Below are 18561 nucleotides of genomic sequence, written 5' to 3' on the forward strand. Positions count from 1 at the left end.
AACGACACATACAGTACAGGCCAAAAGTTTGGACACACCTTCTCATTCAATGAGTTTCCTTTATTTTCATGACTATTGACATTGTAGACTCACACTGAAGGCATCAAACTATGAACTAGAAAATGTAATTCCATGGAAGGAATTACCATTGCATGTAAATGCAAAAAAGTTGCTGTGTAAAACATTGTATTGGGCCTATAGTTAAAAAGACAACATAGGTTATGTATGACACAGAAGCATAGATAAATAACAATAACTCAATTCCAATTCCACTGAAATTACTTGGAAACCCACATTTAAAAAGCGATTTATGAAAATGCATCAACATAGTATTTTGGAAAATAACTCCTCATTTATTAGAATTTAAAAGACTCAAGTTGCCAACTTCAAACGAGTTGCAAGAGCTGACACTTTAGTAGCCTACTGAAGTTCACCTACAGTGAAACGACTGGTAGCTTACATAGCCTACATATCTACACTTTAATGCAGGTTAAAAGTATTGGAATACGGAATACAATCTCAAACAATAATCAACGATGATGCAGCAACGGGTAGGATATCTAGCAAAATGTTCTTACAGGATATTTTATGTTGGCTACACAAACATATTACAGGATGAGCTAGTATGTTCTTCGAAGTGTTATGTGTGTGTGATCCTATTAGGAATGTACAATACGTTGTTAACAAAGGTTTTTGGATTTGTGAATTATATGAAAGCTTTAAATGATTGCCTGGCTAGCAGTAGGCGGGAGCGTACCTATGTTCCCCGGGTCCTATGTTCCCCGGGTCCTATGTTCCCCACTTTGTATGGGACCGGGGAAAGGGTCCTATGTTCCCCGGTCCCATACAAAGAGGGGAACATACTGTAGGACCCTTTTTTTGAAAAAAGGTCCTATGTTCCCCAGTCTATTATTATGACCGCCACACAGCGAAGCGGTGGGTAGGTCAGGTTTAGTCAGATTTGGGGGGGTTTTTCACATGCGCAATTTTCTGTCAAGAAGTCCCGGGCCACTGAAAGACCGGGGTGCATGAAACTTGGTGCGCATGTAGATCCACAAGCATAGCATGGAATCATTGTTTTTCGTTTTGATCCGTCGCCAACTCAACTGGACCCCCGTAAGGAGGGTAGAATGAAGAATATATCGTAAATAAATAAATGTTTTCCTTGAAACACAGGGGGTATAGTGACTCCTATGTTAAATTCCCATAGAAGCAGGAAGATTTTTGATATGTTTTTATTTTTAAAGGCCAGTTATTTCATGGATCCAGGATACTATGCATCCTGATAAGTTTTACTTTGCCTTTGGAATCAAAATAGCCCCACATCACCACATACCCTTCACCACACCTAGAGATTGGCATGGTGTTTTTTTCAGTTAGCCTAGGCCTATTAGCCTGTTTGATTTGCATTAAGCTCAATGAGTTATGTGGTGATGTGGGGCTATTTTGATTCCAAAGGCAAAGGGAAACTTGATCCATGAAATAACTGGCCTTTAAAAATTAAAACATATGTAAAATCTTCCTGCTTCTATGGGAATTTAACATAGGAGTCAAATACTTATGCCCCTGTGTTTTAAGGAAAACATTTATTTATTTATGATATATTCTTCATTCACAAAGAAAATGTATGTCCTTAAAGGTTGGATTTGTACTCATTTGTTTAATTAAGGCATTAAGATACATTTTGAAAAGGGTATTTCATATTCCTCTTTTTAGTCAACTTTAGCATGGGGTGAAATACTTATTCTCCCCACTGTATACATGTATATGTGTGTGTGTGTGTGTGTGTGTGTCTGTGTGCCTGCATGTGTGTGCATGTATCTTTATGTGTTTATGCGTGCGTGTGCATAGTGTACAGTCGCTTTATTGTATTTATTGTATGGTCCCTCAATTACACAAAACTTGATACATTCAGAGGGTGTCGTAATTTTCTGTGCAGTTTTGAACCTGTCAACCAAAGATACCTGCAATTACAATGCCTCAATTTTGCTTTTTCATTTTTAACTAGGTGGCTCTATACATGAAATGAGTGGTTATGGGATGGGTTGATATGGTCCTTTAAGACCAACATACAAAAAAAGGTGGTCCAACATGTCCAACAAGTTTCGTGCACCCCGGTCCCGGGAATCCTTGACGGACAATTGCGCATGCAAAAAAACATGAAAAAATCTGACTAAACCTGTGCTGTAGGGTGGTCATAATAATTTTACCAACAAAAATAGCACAAACAATGCACAGTTAAAGTATCAGCCTAATTGAATTTAATTTCCCCTTGGGGATCAATAAAGTATCTATCTATCTATCTATCTATCTAATACTCACTTACTCTGCCTCACAACAGGAAAGTCTTTCACCTACCACTCACAAAACATTTTACAATCAAAGAGGGATGCAGTGGGTGAGACTGGTAAAGTTCAGTTTCTCACAGCGGGGAACATAGAACCCTTTTTCAAAAAAAGGGTCCTATGTTCCCCGGGAGACCTGGGGAACATAGGACCCTTTTTCAGAAAAAGGGTCCTATGATCCCCTGTATGTATTGCAACCGGGGAACATAGGACCCTTTTGGGGAAAAATGGGGAACATAGGACCCTTTTTCTGAAAAAGGGTCCTATGTTCCCCGAGCGGGGAACATAGGACCTGGGGAACATAGGACCCGGGGAACATAGGGATGACCCCGCAGTAGGCTAGCCTAACTAGCTAAAACGAGTGCTAGCTTGCTAACAAACAAACGTGAAAATGATAGCAACTTAATGCAGTTTGTACTAGAAACGACAGTGAGAAAAAGGCAAACCTAAATGGTGCTTACTTTGACGTTAGATTAGATTGTCTCAGCTGTTGATAACACCTAGAGCAAAACGGTTACTGTAACGATGTTAACAAATCAAGTAGGCTTAAGGAGTAGCCTACAGGAGGAGACAAGACGATAACGTCCAGGTTTAGCCTACTGCAGCTCTGTGGCATGATAGAATGTTTACACAGCTGGTTGGTTTAGCCTGGTTTAGCTCAGCAAAGATCCTTGATTACTGACAGCTGAGCGCTGACAATTAATCTTTGCCGCCAAAGGGTCTCAATGTAAACTCTATGGGAATTTTAAACTCTTTTATCGTAAATATCTCAAAAAGTATGAAGTTCACAAATGTGAAAAATACAATCGTCAAATCTCCGTTACAAGACCTTTGTATGAGTGTTTGAATGACGTCAAACGGCTAAGTGGTTTTAGCGTTATAAACCGTGGATTTTGGTATGAAGAAGAATAATACCCACAGCAAAGCGCGGCTTCCGGAACGGACCCGCGAAACGGACCCGTATCGGCGTCCACTTGCACTCAGTGACGGATCCTTTACGGGGGCGGATCGCGGACCCGGCTGGGCTCCGCGCTACATCCGCTCCGCATCCATCCCGGACCCGCAAATCCGCCACGGATCCGCGACGGACTCATATATCTCGTTTCCACCGCAGCGGTGCCGGTGCTGGTGCCGTGCCGGTGCCCAATCTCGAACTGGTTCTGCGTGTTTCGACCGAACAATGACAGGTGCTGGTGCCGAAAAGCCGGCACCGGCACGGCACCGTGAAATTGCTGGTCCCAGTGTCGGGACCGTTACGTCATAATGGTAGTGGCACCATGGAAACAGTAAATATACTGAACTGACACTGCCAACTTTTTATCTGTTCTACTTGTTTGATCTCTCTACTTCTGTCTACCAAATTAATCAAAATGAGCCAAACAAATGGCGATAAGGCTATTCAACAGTGGTCGTTGGAGGAGACCAACGCATTGCTCGCGATTTGGGGGACAACAGAAATCCAGGAGAAATTGACAGGGGCTGTAAGGAAAGCAAAAATATATGAAGAAATAAGAAGAGAACTGGAGGTGGCCGGGTTTAGCAGAACAGTTGATCAGATAACTAACAAGCTCAAGAAAATAAAGAAAGATTATCGCGACCACAAAAAAGAGATGGGGAAAAGTGGTGCTGGGCGAACAAAGCCAAAATCAGGACTAAATATGGATTTCCTGGACAACGTCATTGGTCAAAGACCGGCCAACCAAGTCACCGGAGCTTTAAATTCCGCTACAGCTATGCTGGAAGCTATGTGTGATCCTTCATGTGAGCTCGGTAAGTTTTCTTACATTTCTATGTGATTGTTCAATAGATTTTAACTTGTACACGTAATGTGAACTATCAGTATTTTCTTTGTTTCGAGCGTGTGTTGTGTAGGTTATACACAGCTACGTTCACTGCTTATAAGCTAGCAACAGATGGTATGCGGTAGCACTAGCGAGACCTTGCTAACAACCTGTGGTAACTGTTGTCAATAAAGTTCATAGAACGCGCTCAGTTCACGAAATATTAGGCTGACTGGGTGCTTGTGCCCATACGGAATAAATCAAAGAAAACGAGAGTAGCCTACAGCACTCCTAGTCATATGTGTCATATGGTGGTACTATGTTGTACCAACTGTTGTCGGTGGTTTACTCAGCGTTAAATGTAATCTTGAAGTTCATAATCAATTGTGTAACACTAATCTTTTCGTTTTTTTGTGTTATAAGATGTTAACGTTACAACATGTGAAGATGATCTGCCTGTCGACGAACCTTCAACTCCATCAACAAGCACCACTTCACTGAGCACAGTCAGAAAGGGTAAATAACCACATCTCTTCATCTGTAGTGGTCTCACAGCACAGGCTGGGAGGCCTGTTAGAAGATATATCAGAGCCATTTTATGAGTAATTAACATATATTTCTTACATACTGATCCTTCAAGAATCAGGTTTCTATCAGGTCGAAACACACATACTGACCTTGCACTCATTCACTCCTCAACACCCACAAATACACCAATAACACTGCAAACTCATCTTTGCACTCAGTAGCTATGCAGATGACAATTTCACTGCATCTTTGCACTCAGTAGCTATATGCATGACATATCAGGTAGAAACACACATACTGACCTTGTACTCATTCACTCCAACACCCACAAATACACCAATAACACTGCAAACACATACACACACCTGATTTGCAGCACTTTATACATCTCAGCCCAGCCATTACCTATTCCCATCCCCAGGAGCAAATTTCACTGCATCTTTGCACTCAGTAGCTATATGCATATGACAATAATTATTCATTGAATGTGTATTTTGTGTGTGCGTGTGTGTGTGTGTGGGGAGAATGAAGATCTCCTGGAGCGATTTGAAAAATCTGACGAAAAGAGAGACGAAATGCTCATGGAGCACACCGAAAGACTGACGGAAGCATTCGTAACAAGAATGGATAGCACAAGTAATGCTTTATTGGGTGTCATGGGAAGGATTGTGGCTGTGCTTGAAAAGGAGCAGTGATGTAGGTTATTCGAGCGTGTGCGCAGTCGCACACACATACACACTTGAACCCACACACACAGTTAACATTCTCCTCAAATTTAAATACAATTTTGACTATTTATTTACAGCTGTTAGTGCAGGTTATTGTACTGTATTTATGACCACCAAAAATCTGAACAGTTTTAACTATTGTAAGTGTTTATTAAAAATGTTTTTGTATTTATGGTATTTATTACATTTTGTATTGTGTGATGTTAACTATTTGTAATGTTATCCTAAAACACATTAGCTCAAATTAATAAATGATTGCATAGAAAATGTGTCCGTCATTATTTCACTAATCTTCAGTGAAATAGCGCATTAATGCAGCTCGGACATCTGCTCCCTCCTGTTGGCCCCGATCAGGTAGAGCTCGAAGTGGAGGTTGCATGTTTGAGTGTATGTCTGAAATGTCTTCAGGACATCGGTCACCATTCTTCTCACACATGTTGTGCAACACGCAGCATGTTAAGACCATTTTTTTAACCATTTCTATTTTGCAGTCGTTTCTTTTCATGAGACATCTCCATCTTCCTTTAAGCCGTCCAAAGGCAGTTTCCACAACTGATCTTGCACTGCTTATTCTATAGTTGAATCTTTGCTGCTCTGGAGTAAGTCTTCCTGTGTCTGAAAATGGTTTCATTACCCATCTCTGTAGTGGATAGGCTGGGTCACCAATGAGAAAATACCCTGTGTCATGCCCTGAAATGTTTACTGTGTGTGTATTTAGAATTTGTCCATCTCCTAATCTTTCCCATAACTCTGATTGCTTGAGAACTCTTGCATCATGAACACTACCCGGAAACCCCACACATACATCCCAAAATTGGCCTTTGCCATTGACTACTCCTTGTAGCACTACAGAGTGCCAACCTTTTCTGTTGAAATAGTCGCTGGCATAATCCTCCGGCGCTATTATTGGGATATGACTCCCATCAATAGCTCCAACACACTGTGGAACACCCCATCGCTCTGAGAAAAATGTAGCCATTTCCTCGAATTTGGTTTCGTCTGGGACAGGTAAGTGGACTGGAAGCAGCACTTTGATTACCGCATCACAGAAATCCTTAACGGAGTTTAAGACTGTGCTTATACCGACTCCAAACAGGTGACTAATTGTCCGGTATTCACTATTAGTAGCGAGTTTCCATATGGCGATTGCTACTCTTTTTCGCACAGGAATGCACAACCTGTAATTTGTGTCCATTTTTCCTATTGTGCGTCCAAGGCGGCGACACATGTAATCAAATGTCTCAGGGGAGACTCTGAAATTGTGGATGAACTGGCTGCGGGTGAAAGTCGGAACTATTGTGTCCCACCAATGGCTTGTCCGTGGGTGTCTCCAAACAACAGGCGATGCACGTTGCCTTCGGAGCCACAGCATCTAAATGAGAGATAAATAATAGGAAATAGCCTACTTAGGCTAAGCGGGTGATAGCGTAGCCTAGCCTATTACATGTCTACTTTCAATCAAGACAACTTCTAGGCTATTTGATCAACGTTTCGTCTTGTGTCTCATTCTCGAACATCTGGTATTTAGCCCATGTTACGCTGAACTAGGCCTAGCCTATCATGATTGGACAGCCTATTCATTTAGGGGTGTGTCAGTCAGTCCATTCACAAATCCAAGCCAGCAAGGGGTGATCCGGCTACTTTTGTAGCCAATGTGCTGTGAATTTGGGAATGGCTTTTTGACACACCACCAAATTATAATTAACACCTAATCACGACACTTTGTCTTGCTTGAAAGTAGCATATCCTTATCACTGTATGCTAGTTTAAGGTTTGTTACAGACTAACAATCTGGGTTGTATTCTTAAAACGCAGCCTACCCGACGTCTAGATCTCCGTCTGTTATGCAGTCTATTCACGGTTGTTAAATGCAACCACCCTTCAAATTGAAGTTGAACAAACTTCATAAGGATGTTCACCAACATCAAAAGAATTACACCTAGGTTTCGGTCCGCCATGGTTATGTAATAAGCTTCTTTAAATGTTACCCTGGTAACAAATGTTGCATAACATACAGCAACGATTCTAGAGCGTTCCGTGCACATCGGCTTAGTAACACTCCAGTAACATTCTGCTCAGTGCTGAACCCTATGGAAATGCGTGCCGGTGCTGGTGCCGGTGCTATATCAGAACCAGCTCAACGTCAGCACCGGTGTTCTGTCAATCTGAGCTACTTGTCGAGATGAGCTACCGCGCAAGCGCATTTGAAAAATCCGTCATAATCGAATGTTGGGAGTAAAACGACTGTCATTTTAAGCTACCTTTCTCAACACCGAGGTAGCGTCCATGTAAACAACGGGGATGTGGATAGTTAGTCGACTCAACATGTATAAATGTCTACTACGACGTCGTGTGTAACGATGATGTAAAAATAAATAGCGAGGTAGGCGATTATTTAAAATAAATGACTGATTTCCCATCATGTCAAATGTGTTCTTGTTAGCTAAACTAATCGGAATAACCGATCATAACAAGGCAGGGATGTCGTGGAAGCTAAACGCAAACGTAGTTTATCCACAATTTCAGAAATAGTCTATCCACCTGTTATTGTTTATCTACCTCTCAAAAGAGTTTATTCACCAATTGCAACTTTTCATTCAAAAATCACACTGTGTTATCCACATAAACAATATACATTCTTATATTTTGAATCATGTAATACCACTGGTATTGTTATAAGCCTACCACATGGCATAGTCCACCTTTCCATGAGAGTTAATAGAACCCACTTCATTTTACCAACACACCTCTGGCACCATGCATCGCAAAATGAACTAAAACCTACCTACCTACCTTACACGATTTGGTAAAGATTATTGAAAGATTGTAGTCTTTTGAGCAAAGCTTGAAAGAGAGGCATTAAAAGACAATCTTTCCCAAATCTTATCAGTGTAAGGTAGCCTAGGCTTAACTTGTTGAGTTGAGACAAGAAAATGGACTCAATGACAGTTAATTAATACAATTTTATTACACACTCTTGAAGTGGTACAACATCTCAGTGAACCAGCTCAAATTTGCCAAGATCATGGAGCCTATGGGTGTCCATACTTTTGAAGATGCTCTGCAACGGTTACATGCTGCCACTCAGACATGCCACCACTACGACATGCTTCCATTTAGACATGCCTCTATTTCGACATGCTGCTATTTCGACATGCTGCCAATCCGACACATTTTAGTACCCCCATTCCGACAGTTTACAAATCCTATTTTTTTCCAAGTCAATTTAACGGACCCTATGAGCCCGACGGACGCAAAGTGCATCAGAAAACACACCCATTCTTCTCTGTTGCATTGCTCCGCGATTATTAGTCACAGCGAGATGAGACCTATATTGCATCAAAGGGCAGAACCGGGGCTTTCCAACGAGACTAGAAACGTGTCTGTACGATCAAGTATGACAATAAAATATAATCATGAATTTAATTCAAAGTATATCATATTTACAGTTGCTCTGCGTTCACCCATGCAGCCACTGCTCTCGCTTGAATTACTCCGGGACCAGGCATCGTACAGACATGACACGCATATCAAATGAAAGAGGAGAAACAGAGCTTTCCATCGATACCAAACACATTGATCCTTTTGTGTTATAAAAACAGACAAAGTGACAAACAAATAAGAATGTCATATAGCTTCGGCTACCGCTATACTTTCGTTTGATTTACTCGTGAAAAAATATATGGCTTGCATGTCAGATAAAAGAGGAGAGCTAGAGCTATCCACAGATACCAAATACAACCTTCTAGGCCATAAAACAGACGAAGTGACAGCAAAATAATAACTTAATTTAGCTCCACTTAGTCCGCGAATAATGATAACTTGCCATACACAACTGCTTTCACTTCCCCGAGTCGCGCACGCAACAGACACATAACCATATATCAAGAAGTCTTCACAATGACATTTTAAATGTGAATCTGTATTATTTTACACAATTGGATATAGTTATGACATTAATAGCCTATTAATGACCTCATGTCGGAATGGCATGTTGTTTGAAAAAAAAGTTAAATACCGCCACTGCGACCATGAAAAAAAAAAATGTCGGAGTGGTGGGACCTTTTCCCATAAAGAGACATGCCTCCACTACGACAATTGGACGTCAATGTCGGAGTGCTGGTATGTCGGAATGAACGGCGGATACCCTCTGCAACACATCTCAGTGATAGACTACAAGAGATATGTACCTTTAAATGTTGTAGCAATACCTTCACTTTATCATGAGTAGATACATATTTCATTACTACATTGGTACGATCTTATCCAAATAACACTTCATTAATACATTTTAATTAATGAGTTAAGCATGGCATGCTTTATTTCCACATCATTTGTGTGTTTGTGTGTGTTGTATTGATGAACTGCCTCAGCAGCCTCCATCTGAAGGAAGGGAGGCATCATCATCACCACATAAATAAAAATAATACTCTTAAAGTAGTACAGCAATTCGTGAGCTTAGAATTATAAGGTTCTATCTCCGTTTAGGGTAGTTCTGAGATATTGAGCATCAAAGTTTTACATAGCTAGCAAAACTGTACTGTAGTACCTTTTTATTTTGCTAATAATTAACTTTTTTTTTTTTTTTTTTACAAAAATAACACCACACAGGCATTAATAAGCACCTAATGGATCAGATGATGTCAAAAACTCAATTTCGACCAAAATGGAGATAGAACCTTATAATTCTCAGCTCACGAATTCTCTGAAACCTATTGTGAAATAACTCAAATGAAACAATTATGAAAATAGCATAATCAAAATATAATCATTATTTTGCAACATTCAGTTTCATTACAATGCTCTCCTATTGTCTCAAGTTGTCGTGTGCATTATCTTTTTACATGTATTTTTTCCTGTTGGATTATGTTTAAAATTCAATTAAAAGTTTTTTAAAAAAAAATGCATTTTGAATATGGATGATAGTTCCAAATCACTGAGTAATCACGTCTAATAATCGTGATCTCAATATTGAACAAAATAATTGTGATAATGATTTTTACAATAATCGAGCAGCCCTATAAAGCGTAGAGCAATATATTTCATCACTTAAGATTTCTTAAAAATTGTGTTAAAATATTGTTATACCGCTAACTGACAGCCATGAGTACCTTGACAATTTGGTGCAAGACTAAAAACGTTTATTAGACTATACATTCCCCCTCCTACCGAAGCAAGTAGGACACCTTTCGCACTACTTCTGCTTGACCTATCCTTTGGAAACTTAGAAATGTAGTGTTAAAACTTGATTTAGAATTTCGCTTTCATCTCCAGTAGGGTTGATTACTTTTGTTTAATGGGCTTTTCCATTTGGTATGTCTGGACCGAGTCATCATCTACTTCTTTGGCTTCATGTTCTGAGTCCTTTGGCTTTTCTGTGAAAGAAAAATATACAATTGGTCAGCTTGAGTGGAACATTTTCAAGCTAACTCACTTTATTTACACCAATTTGTTAAAAGTCTTTATGGAGTAGTTCAACATTGATGGTGACACCAGCTACATTAAAGAACTGTGCAAATGAACTTGCTCCTACTCACACTAACATCTTCAACTTGTCTCTTAACAGTACAATGGTACCTGCATGTCTTAAATCTGATCATCCCAGTGCCCAAGAAAACTAACATAACCTCCCCCCCAGCAAAATCACGTTGAAAAGTCGTTGAAAAGACGTCTTGTCAAGTCGTCGAAACAACGGCCCAGTTTGGTTTAAAAGTGAAAGGTTAGATGACGTCTTTTCATGGTCGTTGAAAAGACGTCTATGGAAAGACGCCTTTTCAACGTTTAAATTTGGTTGAAACCACGTCTTGTTTAGGTGCTGCCATGGACCTATTTTCAACCAGAATTTTGCTGTTATATATTAATTTATAAGCCTATATTATCCTATTATAGGCTTTTAAATAATGTGCATTAAGCACTTACTAACTTTACCATTACCCATACTATTGCTGTTAAAATAAGCCTATATTATCCTATTATAGGCTTTTAAAATGTGCATTAAGCATTTTCATTTACCAACTTAACCATCTAGATGATAAATACATAATCTAATAGGCCTACATTACAATAGCAAGCTAGGCGTAAACAAACAGTCAAACAAACGTTATCCATTTCATTGTAATTTTATTTAATTCTTGAAGTCTCCGCCACCGGACCGTCCAGGTGCATCATGTTTAAGATGATCTGCCTCAGCTCTCCCGATGTCAGCCTTGTTGCTCCATTTTTCACCGCAGCTGAAATGACAGGAAACATTTTCATTAACAGTGTTTCCCATACATTGAGTAATCTGTGGCGGGCCGCCACGAAATAATGTTCTATGTTGTACGATTGAAATTATTTTTAAATCATGTTATCAATTGAATCACTTTCATTGAGCTGCGCGCACGCAGCTTTTTCTTTGCCCGAATGAAACCACTGCCTCTGCATGTGCATTTAACAAAACATTAACGATTGTTGAAGGATTGTTGTTGCCACATACGGCGAGCTAAACTGCTATTAATTCTGCTTAACATGCGGCGCAAATGTGTTCAAAACGGCGGCATTCAAGTGAACTTTTGCTAACGTCTCACAACGTAGCCCACATTAGGGAGACTAAACTAAGTTATGCATTCGAGCCGTATCTCTAAGCGTTAGAATAGTGTAACGAAGAGACTCTTGTGTGGTCTCAACCGCTGACCGGCCCGCTGGCCGGTGAAGTACCCGATCCAACGCTGCCTCCACAGCAGCTTACGGGGAAAACCCCCTGACTGGGAAGCGACAATCAGTCCTCACTCCTACATCCCCGGCCTTAGCTAGCGTCTCCTAACCCTCTCTGGCTTCACCGCGGGCAGCCCTGAACACGCAGGTGTTATCAATTACAATGTACAATTCCAATTCACATTGATTTCCCCCACAGATCCGCCCCCACACAAGAGTCTCTTCGTTGACACTATTCTAACGCTTGGAGATACAGCTCGAATGCATAACTTAGTTTAGTCTCCCTAATGTAGGCTACGTTGTGAGACGTTAGCAGAGTTAACTTGAATGCAGCAGTACGGTGTACATTTTAGGACCGTACAGCAGCCGTTTTGAACACATTTGCGCAGCATGTTAAGCAGAATTAATAGCAGTTTAGCTCGCGCGAGTCTCCTCGTTACGTTTGAATGTCGAATTTAGCATGCTAACAGGTACTTTTCTCTTCCGCTGTCGTGAATGAACAGCTGACAGCGCGGCCGCATTTAGAAGGCGTCACGACGTAATTATTTCTGAGATTCTGATATGTTTTCAAAACTGGAATTTATTGTGCATACGTCATGGTTGAAAACTTATCAGAATCTCAGAAATAATCACGTCTGCAGTCGTCTTAAAACGGCTACATCAAGTCAAACCAGACCGACATAAAAAAAACACACCTCCAAAGTGTAGTTTTAGGTTGTTTTGGATAGAAGCGTCTGCTGATTGACTAAATTACCAAATGCGGGGGGGGGGGGGGGGGGAAGGAAAATGTATAGCACACTAAAGCATAGGGAAATATAAATGTATTTCACTCACAGCATTAAGGGCCCTGTTGGTTGTGGTTAGCGGAGGGAGGTCCCAGGAAGAGGCCACGTTCTGTACCCTTCCCATTTCTTCAGCTGATAGGTTTGATTCCACCTCCAGCTTGAAGATGGGGAGCATGAAAGAGATACATAATGGTTAGACAGTGTGTTAAAAGTTTATAGAATCATAATAGTGGGTCCACCAGTTGACTCCTCAGTTTTTCTAAAATCATTATAAAATCAAAGACCCAGAGTCTTTTGGGGGCAACACACAAACAACAACAAAACAAAATAAAAACACAACATAACATCAAACATTAGTATTTTCTATGTAAACATACAAGCCTGATTGTTTCTCTAATGTCCAGGTCTGCACAGTCCTCCAGGTTTACTGTAGCCGTGTCTGGGCTCCCACGAAGCAGTATGGACAACCACATCACAGAGTCCAGACAAGCAGGGTCCTCCATGAAGGAAAGAGTGCCCCACAATTCTCCCAGCCACAATGAACATATCACTGAGAAAGGGAGAAGCTGAGGGGACCAAATGACCAGGCTCTCCTTCAAAGTGGTGTAACAATGGTGTTTGCTGTTTCAAAAAAAAAAGACAAAAAAGCAAAGTTAGAATAAAACAACTTTGCTTGCTACAACACTTAGAAATAATAAAATTCAGTACATAGTGAACCGTACACTGTTCAGATTCTTCAAAGTCATCCAGCAGTTACTTTAGCTTAGAATAATGGCTTCAAACACATTTTGAGACAGAACTTGAAATAATAGATGAAAATGGTTTTACGTAAAGTTTTTTTTTTTACCCTGAGTAGCATTCACCATCTGACAGTACTAGCAGTTGCAGTTCTGGAAGTTGATGGTAGATCTTCCAGGGACACACTTAAGAGTTGATGTGCTGAGAAGACAAATGAGCAAAGGCTTTAGAAAAAGCAACAGTTACACAGAAAAATGACAGGAATCCCAGACCTCAAAAGCAGCGTCTAGTAAAAACACGCTGGAAGTGTCACTTCTTACATAACCAATTTCCAAAAATAATCATTAAACACAAACCCATCAGAACTTATTGACACAGTCTATAACACAGGAGGAAGAGGGAGACACACACACAGACCAGGAAACCAGGGGACACAAGGGACCACAGGGGATAGTCCAACAAGGGGGTACATAGCTTCGGCGCTACAATACAATCACATAAACACACAACTAGTTTCCCCTACCTTTCACTTTAAAATACCAACATATTGCACAACCTGGGCATCTGAGCCTCGACAATGTTGACCACTCTGTTACTACTCTGTGCCAAATGACAGTCAATAAATAGATAGATATTACTATCATTATTATTCATAATAATAATAATAATAATAACAACAACAACAATAACACTATTAACATGCTGCACAACTGGTCAACAGGTTCTCCACGTCTGGTAATGATGACTGCTTGCTATGAACCATAAACAATAAATGGAGAGTGGGCCTAATAGCGATTCTGGTATTTAAAATAGTCCTGTTGGCAACAAGTACAAGTTGTTGCTACCAAAATGCTACAACAAAAATGAAGTGGATAACAGCGCGCTGCTTGTCTACTCTAGTCTAGTGTATCTAGCAGGACGGTGGAGAGATATCCATGGTTACAAAGGACTCTTCGGGACGGGTAGATCTAGCCGCGAAAAAAATTCAAATTTTCGTGCTACCTTTGTGAACGTTCTAAGCAGGTCCACGAAATCATGCGTGTTGCAATCAGGTTCCTAACTTCCTACGTTACCACAAACGGCCCTAAATTGTGTTGAATAGATCAGACAGAAAATACTTTCCTTTCATAGAGATAACGGGACCTAACAGCAATTACAAACGGGTTTCAAGTCCGACTACATTATCAGCGGTAGAGTGAATTAACACAGAAGAATTTCTCCACTCAAGTAAAACTAGCCCAGGACAGGTTAAGTTAGCATGGTAACATACAGATCCTCGATTACTCCGCTGTCCGCTTTAATCATCTCTGATAGCACTGTTGATGGTGTTCAGAGCATTCGTCTCGTTTTGGCAAAACTGACTCTCGATCAAAATGTTACATTTCTACTTCCTAAATCATAGGCATAAACTCACTTACCTCAGTAGCAGGTTCCATCTTCACGCTGTTCTTCAACGGCTTCAACTGACTGTGTGTTTCAAACAAAGTTCGAAATGGGCTCGGCTACGGCTTCCCGCCTCCGTTCCTCTTGTACATGCGCAGAGTTCACTCCTGTCTCCTTTACGTGAAAATGTATGTGTTTTTTTTTTTTATCAGAATTTTAATTACTCATTATTTCAATGACTGATTTTTTTCCATCTGAATTTTTCCTCTGATTTTTTTTTCAGAGGGGAGAAGGCTAAAAACAGAGTTGTCCGTCCATATCAACTGTTGCCATGAGTAAACAAACAAAAGTCACACACGCAGTTAACGGCAGCCAAGATGGCGGCGCCGGGCGCCCGTAGAGTTCGCGGCGGATTTGGGCAATCCCCGGGGGGGAAAGATGGTCGACAGGAACGATAATGTAGTCCTAGGTAGACTATAACTGATAATTTACATCAGGATTTAATTAGTTGATATGTGGTCTGAAAAAGGACGTGCTAAAGACGTCTTTCCTTAGACCAAAATGGGCCGGCCAAAACAAGACCATTATTCTACGTCTAATTTTGGTTGAAATCAGGGCCATGACGGACCGACGGGATTTAGCCCAAATATCAACGTTGAAATGACGTTGTGTGCTGGGGGGGCTGTCTTAATGATTTTAGGCCTGTTGCACTCACTTCTATTGTCATGAAAATCTTTGAACGTCTAGTCTGTAGGTACCGGTCACACATCACACTGCCTACAGGGCAAATAGGGGAGTAGACAATGCAGTCTCATTCTGCACACATTTCATTCTACAGCATCTTGATACTTAGTCCACCTATGCCTGTGTACTATTCATTGACTTTAGCTCAGCTTTCAACATCATCCTGCCTGTCAAACCTTCCCATCTCCATTAATGTCCAAGTAGTGGAGTGGGTCCCCTCCTTCCATCAGAGATTACACTTCCTCCGCCAGCTGAGGAAATTTGGGGTCGGTCAAGCAGGCGTGATCCACTTCTATCAGGCTACCATCGAAAGCGTACTCACCTTCTCCATCCTGCTCTGGCATGGTATGGTAGTGCCACCACCAGCCAGGACAAACAACGGCTTGAGAGGGTAGTACACAGGGCCTCTAAAATCGTTGGCTGTAGTCTGCCTTTTTTTTCTTTCCAAGAACGCCGTGAACATCATCTCTGACCTCTCCCATCCAGCACACCATCTATTCACAGTCCACCAGGGAGAAGAAGGTACAGTAGTATCAGATGTAAAACATCACACTTAAGGGATAGTACCTATCTACAAGCTATTCTTCACCTGAACATGCACTAAGCACTCACTTCATAACCTGGTCTTCTTCACTTTACACTTTTTGCACAACTGAACCTCACTGCTGCTTTCTCTGTAAACCATGCGCTTTTCTATGTGTGTTAAGTGTTGTTACTCCCTGCTATACTCAATAGCATTGTGTTCGGCTGAGCAGCCACATCTAGGAAGACTGTTGGTTGTTCCAAAATGTTCCAGTTGAGAATGATGGAGGCTACCATGCCCTTGGGCATTTTCAATGCTGTATAATTTTACATCTTCAATATGAATCCTTATATAAAGATATGGCTGCCTCTCCTAATAATGGGCAATTAATTCATTTAGGCACAGATGGACTCTAGTCAACTTGTGGAAGCATCTCAGGGACGATTGATAGAAATAAAATGCACCAGAGCTCAATTGCAAGTGTCACAACAAAGGGTCTGAATACTTTCCGGTTGCACTGTATGTGTATAATACTCACCATTTTCAGACGAGGGCATAACAACAGTCCATCAGTTTTCGAAGCACATGGAAACCTGAGGAGGGGTGCTTCTTGTTTTCTTGCCATTTGCCTTTGTCCCCCTCTCAGGATTAATACCCACAAGACACCTAAAAAGATGAACACCAGAAATATAAATCTGTACAGCATAATGGACGGGAAGTTGAGACTAAGCTGGAATCAATTGGAAGTGAATTTGTAATGTTAACACACTTCTACACAATAAAATTAACAGACATTTTAACTGCATTTATGTTTTTGAAATCAGGGTTGTATGAAGTAGAAGTATTGTGTTGTGTAGTACGATGCAGCACTACGTAGTTATAAGCAGTACTATACAGGATAGTACTGCTTATAAATATACTGCACAGTACTACACGACACAATACTTCTACTTCATACAACACTCAGTAAAATATAAAGGATAGTACTGCTTATAACTACATATTCCTGCATAGTACTACAGCACAATACTTCTACTTCATATATGACTATACTATACTATAAATATATATAATAGTACACTATTTAAAGCACACACACACACACACACACACAGGTTTGAAAGTGTGACATGAACTCACCTACAGTATGGATGATGAATTCAAGGGAGCACTCCTCTTGATATTGCAGATTCATAATGTAAATTATGTAAATGATTCAACTGAGAAAAAGAATGCATCATATATTCAATTTAACATACAGTAGATGGAGATAGAACCAATAACATCTGTATGGTTTCTATGTGCACCTAAGACTTGCATGTCTTGAATTGCATTTGCCTAACTGGAAGCACAGCATGGAAGGTCTACATTGGGTATGTTGCCATGCATTTTGGTATGACTCAAATAAGAAATAGACGGGGTATCTGACATGTAGCCTAAACATCTTTCCTGTTGCATGCCGCATGAGCTCAGGATGATACCATACACATTTCATGCAACCACCTCTGCGAAGGAGAGGCTACTAATAGCTTTACCTTTCTAAGCTGTCAACTGAAGGACTTCAAATAAAAAATAAAAACAAGGGGGAAATGCATGCATACAATCAACACAGAATCAGACAACAGATCCGTTTGTTAATTTGACCTCTGGTTTATTAGGCTATGATGATGGCTAACGTTTTGGGCATAGGCTATAGCTACTTTGTTTACACGTGTCAGAGCAGCTAGACGCAAGTCTACATCATTATTACCCGCTTTGTGATACTGAATTAAAATTTCTAACAGCTACACTTAACAACTACCCATACATTTAAATGGGTTGCACTGAAGACACAGAAAGTTTGATCGACAAGTGAATAACGATAACGCATATGGCTTAAGAAGAGCGCGGTCTTGGCTAGCTGATAGCTTCATTTCAGCAGGGCAACAACATGCATTCAGAGATGTTGTAAACATGTCCAGTGTGCTTTGAAACGGTGTATTATTTCTGGTTAAATGACGGATAGGCTCACCTGATGATGCTTCGACGTCGTCGTTTCCAACAGATCGTTTAAGCAGCAAGCTCCACAGACAGCTTCCCCAGAACCAAAGCCATCGATATCTCATGGCTTTGGCCAGAACGAACATCACAGATAACAGGAAGTAGGCTAAAATACTGTATAACGTGGTAAATAACAGCGTTAGAGGATATGGTTGGAGCCTGATTTAACACAGTTGTCTTACTACTACCAATGACCGGAAAATCCTGTTTATTTGTAATGTGCATTTTTAATGTTGGGGGTTGGGTGTAAATGTACATAAAACATGTTATTAT

At 40.6% G+C, this 18561-nt stretch overlaps 2 long non-coding RNA genes across 2 annotated transcripts; both read right to left on the reverse strand.

Moving 5' to 3' along the window:
• Positions 1 to 10309: 10309 nt before the first annotated feature.
• Positions 10310 to 17038, reverse strand: LOC134077836 (uncharacterized). The gene is made up of 3 exons (XR_009938766.1): positions 16787 to 17038; positions 16048 to 16219; positions 10310 to 10757 (listed from the first exon to the last, which is right to left on the reverse strand). It is a non-coding gene; the product is annotated as an uncharacterized LOC134077836 (long non-coding RNA).
• On the reverse strand, positions 11490 to 15157 carry LOC134078665 (uncharacterized). Its single transcript, XR_009938844.1, has 5 exons — positions 15017 to 15157; positions 13708 to 13799; positions 13238 to 13481; positions 12910 to 13017; positions 11490 to 11612 (listed from the first exon to the last, which is right to left on the reverse strand). It is a non-coding gene; the product is annotated as an uncharacterized LOC134078665 (long non-coding RNA).
• Positions 17039 to 18561: the final 1523 nt, after the last annotated feature.

The sequence above is a fragment of the Sardina pilchardus genome, chromosome 4 (genome assembly GCF_963854185.1).
Source record: "Sardina pilchardus chromosome 4, fSarPil1.1, whole genome shotgun sequence".
NCBI classification, from domain to species: Eukaryota; Metazoa; Chordata; class Actinopteri; order Clupeiformes; family Clupeidae; genus Sardina; species Sardina pilchardus.